The sequence below is a fragment of the Schistocerca serialis genome, chromosome 8 (assembly GCF_023864345.2).
Source record: "Schistocerca serialis cubense isolate TAMUIC-IGC-003099 chromosome 8, iqSchSeri2.2, whole genome shotgun sequence".
Lineage (NCBI taxonomy): Eukaryota > Metazoa > Arthropoda > Insecta > Orthoptera > Acrididae > Schistocerca > Schistocerca serialis.
In genome coordinates, this window is record NC_064645.1 from 638,764,191 (window position 1) to 638,771,052 (window position 6,862).

Below are 6,862 nucleotides of genomic sequence, written 5' to 3' on the forward strand. Positions count from 1 at the left end.
GCTTGGACGTCCTCCTCACGCCCTTCTCGGCGGGAGGAGGTCGTTTTAGCAAGGTTAAGAATTGGACACTGCCGGTTCAGCCATCGCCATCTGCTGACGGCTGCGCCGGCGCCGTTCTGCCCATGTGGGCACTTGCTGACGGTTAGACACATTTTAATGTCCTGTCCTGATCTTAACACACTGCGCCTCGATCTTAACCTGCCTAATACTTTCGATGCCATTTTAGCGGATGACCCACGAGCAGCTGCTCGTGTTCTTTGTTTTATCAATTTGACACACCTCGCTAAGGACATTTGATGATGTTTTTTAATCCTATGCCTGTCAGTCTGTCTTTTATTGTGTTTTCCCTTTTAGTTGTTGTTGTCAACTTGTGCCTCGCGGTGCATTCTTAGTCAGGGCGCTAATGACCATTGAAGTTGTGCGCCCGAAAACCACAAAAAAAAAAAAAAAAAAAAAAAAAAAAAAAAAAAATCCCGAGCCAACAGTGGCGCGGGTCCGGCGCCAGGCCAAGTAGGTCCGTCATCCGGGAAGAACCGCGCGTGCTTGCTGGGACCCCGAGAGCCCAAAGGGGTGCATCGACTCCTCCCGATATACCGCCGAGCAGCCACTGGGGCTCTGCCCAACATACGCGAACCGAGGCCTGCGGAAGGACAGGCTGCGCACCCAGGCCGTAGGCCGGCACCCATCGGGTCGCAACGTCCTACTAGGGGAGAAGTGCGGCCCACCGCACACCGGAACGGCCCCACCCCGCGGCGAGCGGAAAGGCAACCGGACACGACCCCGCCGCGGATTGCTCCGCGCTGGCGGCCGGCCCCATCTGCCGTGGGCGGGGGCCACTGGCTGGATCGGCGTGAATCTCACCCATTCGACCTTTTGGACTTGTCACGTTTACCCCAGAACGGTTTCACGTACTTTTGAACTCTCTCTTCAAAGCTCTTTTCAACTTTCCCTCACGGTGCTTGTTCACTATCGGTCTCGTGGTCATATTTAGTGTCAGATGGAGTTTACCACCCACTTGCAGCTGCACTCTCAAGCAACCCGACTCAAGGGAGAGGTCCCGCCGACGCTCGCAGCGGCCGCTACGGGCCTGGCACCCTCTATGGGCCGTGGCCTCATTCAACTTGGTGGGGTAGTGGACCCTCCCAAACACCACATGCCACGACAGGCTGTAGCCTGTGGGGTTCGGTGCTGCACCCTTCCCTGTTCGCTCGCTGTTACTGGGGAATCCTTGTTAGTTTCTTTTCCTCCCCTTAGTAATATGCTTAAATTCAGCGGGTAGTCTCGCCTGCTCTGAGGTCGTTGTACGAGGTGTCGCACACACCACACCACACCGCCAGCTGGCTGTGCTCGCTACCGAGACAGTACCGGTATGGGAACCGCCAGGCGAAGGGAGCGCATCGCAGGTTTAAGGAGACGCGGCCGGCCACACAGGCGGCCACGACACTCCCAGGGCTCCGAAGTGGGGCAAACGCCGCGCACTTAAGTATACGTAGCCGACCCTCAGCCAGACGTGGCCCGGGAACGGAATCCATGGACCGCAATGTGCGTTAGAAACGTCGATGTTCATGTGTCCTGCAGTTCACATGTCGACGCGCAACGTGCTGCGTTCTTCATCGACCCACTAGCCGAGTGATCGACAGTCCTGGGTGATCTTTTTTCTTAGTTTCCACTGTCTCTTTCAAAACAGTTGCTTAGGCGGGACTGAGACGTTTGACGGCCCCAGTTCTAGTGTTTTGTCCAACGGCCTCACGGCCGATGGGCGTCGTACGGCTCCAGACTGGAGCGGGCAGGCACTCGGGCGAAAGTCATTCAAAACCGGCGCTAGGCGCCAGGTGCCGCAGGCCAGCCCTTTCAGAGCTTCAGCGCTCGTACCACACAACATGTCCGTTAGTTTTGAGAAGCACGCGTGGTTCCGCACGCGGCGCACGGCTACTGCGTGGCATACAGGTAGCGTGTTGCGCGACACGACACGCACATCGAAAGACATGCAGTCTAGTCGGTAATGATCCTTCTGCAGGTTCACCTACGGAAACCTTGTTACAACTTTAACTTCCTCTAAATGATCAAGTTTGGTCATCTTTCCGGTAGCATCGGCATCGACAGAGTCGATGCCGCGTACTAGTCCAAAGACCTCACCAAATCATTCAATTTGTAGTAGCGACGGGTGGTGAGTACAAAGGGCAGGGACGTAATCAACGCAAGCTTATGACTCGCACTTACTGGGAATTCTTCGTTCATGGGAAACAATAGCAAGCCCTAATCCCTAGCACGGAGGAGGTTCAGTGGGGTACCCCAACCTTTCGGCCTAGGAAGACACGCTGATTCCTTCAGTGTAGCGCGCGTGCGGCCCAGAACATCTAAGGGCATCACATACCTGTTATTGCTCAATCTCGTGCGGCAAGAAGCCGCCTGTCCCTCTAGGAAGAAAAGTAATCGCTGACAGCACGAAGGATGTCAGGCGACTAGTTAGCAGGCTAGAGTCTTGTTCGTTATCGGAATTAACCAGGCAAATTGCTCCACCAACCAAGAACGGCCATGCACCACCACCCACCGAATCAAGAAAGATCTGTCAATCCTCCCGGTGTCTGGGCCTGGTGAGGCATCCCGTGTTGAGTCAAATTGAGCCACAGGCTCCACTCCTGGTGGTGCCCTTCCATCAATTCCTTTAAGTTTCAGCTTTGCAAACATACTCCCCCCGGAACCCAAAAGCTTTGGTTTCCCGGAGGCTGCCCGCCGAGTCATCGGAGGAACTGCGGCGGATCGCTGGCTGGCATCGTTTATGGTTAGAACTAGGGCGGTATCCGATCGCCTTCGAACCTCTAACTTTCGTTCTTGATTAATGAAAACATACTTGGCAAATGCTTTCGCTTCTGTTCGTCTTGCGACGATCCGAGAATTTCACCTCTAGCGTCGCAATGCGAATGACCCCGCCTGTCCCTATTAATCATTACCTCGGGTTCCGAAAACCAACAAAATAGAACCGAGGTCCTATTCCATTATTCCATGCACACAGTATTAAGGCGGGCTTGCCTGCTTTAAGCACTCTAATTTGTTCAAAGTAAACATGCCGGCCCACCAAGACACTCAGTAAAGAGCACCCTGTTAGGATATCAATGGGGTCCACCTTGGGACGCAGGAGCACGCACGAGCACGCACGAGGCGGTCGCACGCCTTCGGCTCGCCCCACCGGCAGAACGTCCCACGAAACATGCCAGTTAAACACCCATGGGCGGTGAACCAACAGCGTGGGACACAACTCCGACTACGAGCTTTTTAACCGCAACAACTTCAATATATGCTATTGGAGCTGGAATTGCCGCGGCTGCTGGCACCAGACTTGCCTGCCAATAGATACTCGTTAAAGGATTTAAGGTGTACTGATTCCGATTATGGGGCCTCGGATGAGTCGGTATCGTTATTTTTCGTCACTACCTCCCCGTGCCGCGAGTGGGTAATTCGCGCGCCTGCTGTGTTCCTTGGATGTGGTAGCAGTTTCTCAGGCTCCCTCTCCAGAATCGAACCCTGATTCCCTGTTACCCGTTACAACCATGGTAGGCGCAGAACCTACCATCGACAGTTGATAAGGCAGACATTTGAAAGATGCGTTGCCAGTACGAGGACCATGCGATCAGCCCAAAGTTATTCAGAGTCACCAAGGCAAACGGACCAGAGGAGCCGAGCGATTGGTTTTGATCTCATAAAAGCGTCCCTTCAGTCTCTGGTCGGGACTCTGTTTGCACCCCCCTGCGGGTTCGGGGGTAAGAATAGGCCTGTGGTATTCCTGCCTGTCGTAAGAGGCGACTAAAAGGAGTCTCAAACGTTTCGCCCTTACGTGATGGTCCCCTCTCAGGTTTCACCTCCATCTTCCGAAGAGCGAGCCAATTGGGTAGGGCGCCTTACATGGTGCACTGTATCCGTCGTGCATCGAGACCTTTAGCCGCCTTTCTCGACGTTGCTTTGCTGTCCCGCTCGTTTTCCATCTCTTGGGCGAGGATACGTCCCTGGGTACGATTACCACACTGCACTGTGCAGTGCTGCTTTTAGCTGCGACGACGACCTTGGACATTTTTGCACCTAAGATCCAGCACGGTAGCCAGTCCGTTGTGGTGGGGCCGCCATTTACCCTGTTGGTTGTAGCCCCCTGACAACACAGGGGTCGCTCTACTGATGCCTGCGCCGTTTACTCCCCATGTATGCCAAGTCGTAGATGCCCATCTCCCTGGGGAATCACGACTCCTGACAATGGCCATCCTGCCAGGTGGCCCTTGCTGTGGGTGGGTGGCGCCCATGGGAAGGGCCCTTGGTTGGAGTAGGTGCATCAGGGTGGATGACACGCAATGAAGCGTGGCACATCATCTCTTGATGGTGGCCAGCTACCAGCAGTCTCTAAGCGTTCAAGGGCTCATTTTAAAGCTAACGTTTATGACCCCAAATCGTTCCCATTCCTGGCCACACCATGGGAGGAACGAAAGGCAATGAATGACAGTGACATGTATTCGCCCAGGTATCACGTCTGTACCAGAGCTGATAGGGAATCCTTTCTATCCGTGAAGCCTTAGTTCTTTGTCGAACATTTAGAGGACAAGTGTGGGGAGGTGGGGGGCTTGTCCAAAATGTGCTCTGGGTCAGTTTTGATAAAACAGTATCCTCTGCCCAGTCATGCAGGTTACTTGCTTGTGACAAGTTGCGGGACGTTAATGTTACCGTCACACCACATAAGACTTTAAATATGGTCCAGGGTGTTATTTGCCATAGGGACTTACTTTTGCAGTCTGATTACGAGCTGCACGCAAACTTAGAGCGTAGAGGTGTTCATTTCGTCCGGCGCGTGCATCAGGGTCCGAGGGAGAATCGGGTTGCTACCGGTGCCTTCATCTTGGCCTTCGAGGGTGATACATTACCAGAGAAGGTCAAGGTGATGGCCTATTGTTATGTCAAGCCCTATATCCTTCCAGCCTCACATGTCGTGATTGCCGACGCCCATCTCAACCCGATACTCCATGTGCCCCACCTCCCATCTGTGTCAACTGTGGAGAGCCTCATTCACCTTGCTTGCCAGCCTGCAGTATCTTACAGAAAGAACGCAAAATCATGGAATATAAGACCCTGGACCGACTGACCTACACTGTGGCTAAGTGGAAATTTGAATGGCTACATCCCATGCGCATGATGTCATCTTATGCCTCCACTGTCACTCCTGCTCCAGCTCCTTCAGCTGCACCACATACAGTCAGGTCTCAGAGTAAGAGGACCTCACCTGCCCCCTTGACGATGGGGGCCACTTCTCTTGCTGTTGCTCCCACACCACCTACCTCGGCCCCCAGGGGCTCAGCATTCATTTGCTGAGTACGGGCTTGGCGACCCCGGAGTCCTGAGCTGGGGACTGCTCAGCGCTGCCAGTCTCCTGTCACCGTAACCCACGGACATGCTTCAGCGACCACCGTATGGTGCGGCGGTGGAATGTTGTGTGATGCAGGGAATGTTAATCTTGGCTTGACCGCCTGGATTGCGAGAAAGGTAAACCTCTATAAAAACCCCTCAATCTTAAGGTGTGCTGCACGCCTATAAGATGCATGGCTGTTGGGGTGGAACAGTCACAAGTGGGCAACCTCTGGGCACCTGCCACACCCCAGTTGAATAAGGCTTACCTAGGGACGTTGGGCTCTGTCTAGGGGGACTTCTAGTTCCCTAGCTGCTCGTGGGACCGAGATAGATCCATCGCAATCCTCTTTTCTTCCTCCCAGCGGAAAGAGTGGGCCGCTGGAAGGTTTTAACACCTAGTCTCTGAAGAGGGCTCATGCAGTCAGTCCCCCAGACTGCAACACATCTTTGACAAGTCAAGTCTTTAGTAACAGAATGCATTCTGGTAATCAGAACGTGTTTCTCATTGTAAAACGGAAGGAGGGTAGTTTTGAGAAGGTTTCGCCCTTATATATACAAAAGGGTTCGGAGGGCATCTGTGGCTCCTTAAAAATCAGTGAAGCGTTTGCACAATGGGACCTTGCAAGTGGAAACTTCCACTCCCCAGCAAGCAACTAACCTCCAAGCTGCTAAATGCCTTGGGGAGTATGTCATAGACACTGAACTGCACAGCACCTTGAATTATAGCAAAGGTGCTGTGACATGCCGGAATCTAATCGTCATTCCCAAAGACGAACTGCAACGTGAATGGGCTCCGGAAGGTATCGTTGATGTCCAACATATCATGAAGAGGGTTGATGGCAATTTTGTGAAATCCGACTCCCTTATTCTGACCTTCAGTAGCACGAAACTTCCGGAACATATTAAAGCTGGCTTCCTTCGCCTTAGTGTGAGGCCTTATTTCCCGACCCCAATGCCAGCGTTTTGGGCATACCACCTTAGGGTGTAAAGGCGAAGCGACTTGTGGCACCTGTGGTAAGGCTGCTCATGAAGGAATTGGTTGCTCGTCTCCAGCCAGATGTATCAATTGCTCTGGAAACCACCCTGTTTGGAGTAGGTACTGCTGAATATTTTTGGAGGAACGCAAAGTCCAGGAAATAAAAACAACCCAGCGTATCCCATATGGTGAGGCCAAGAAGATCTATAAGTCAATGCAACCTCCCACATTTGCTACATCTTTTGCATCCCTGGTTCATAAGCCTTCTCCAAAAACCGATGCCTCAATGCAGACCGAGGCGGTGAGTATTGGTACTAATACCTGCAGCTGTCAGTGCACTTGCGAGCCGATAGCCCCTACAGACAAGGGTACAGTGACGAACTTGGGCCAGGCCCTGGCGCCTCCAACAGCTGAGGTGGTTCCGCGGCCCAGTACGGCCATTACCACTGCCACATCGGCTCCCCCAAAGACCACCAAACCGCAGAAAGCTCTCGTACAGCAGCA

General features: G+C 53.3%; 1 pseudogene; it reads right to left on the reverse strand.

The window, feature by feature from the left end:
- Window positions 1-1,494: 1,494 nt before the first annotated feature.
- Window positions 1,495-1,649, reverse strand: LOC126417532 (5.8S ribosomal RNA; annotated as a pseudogene).
- Window positions 1,650-6,862: the final 5,213 nt, after the last annotated feature.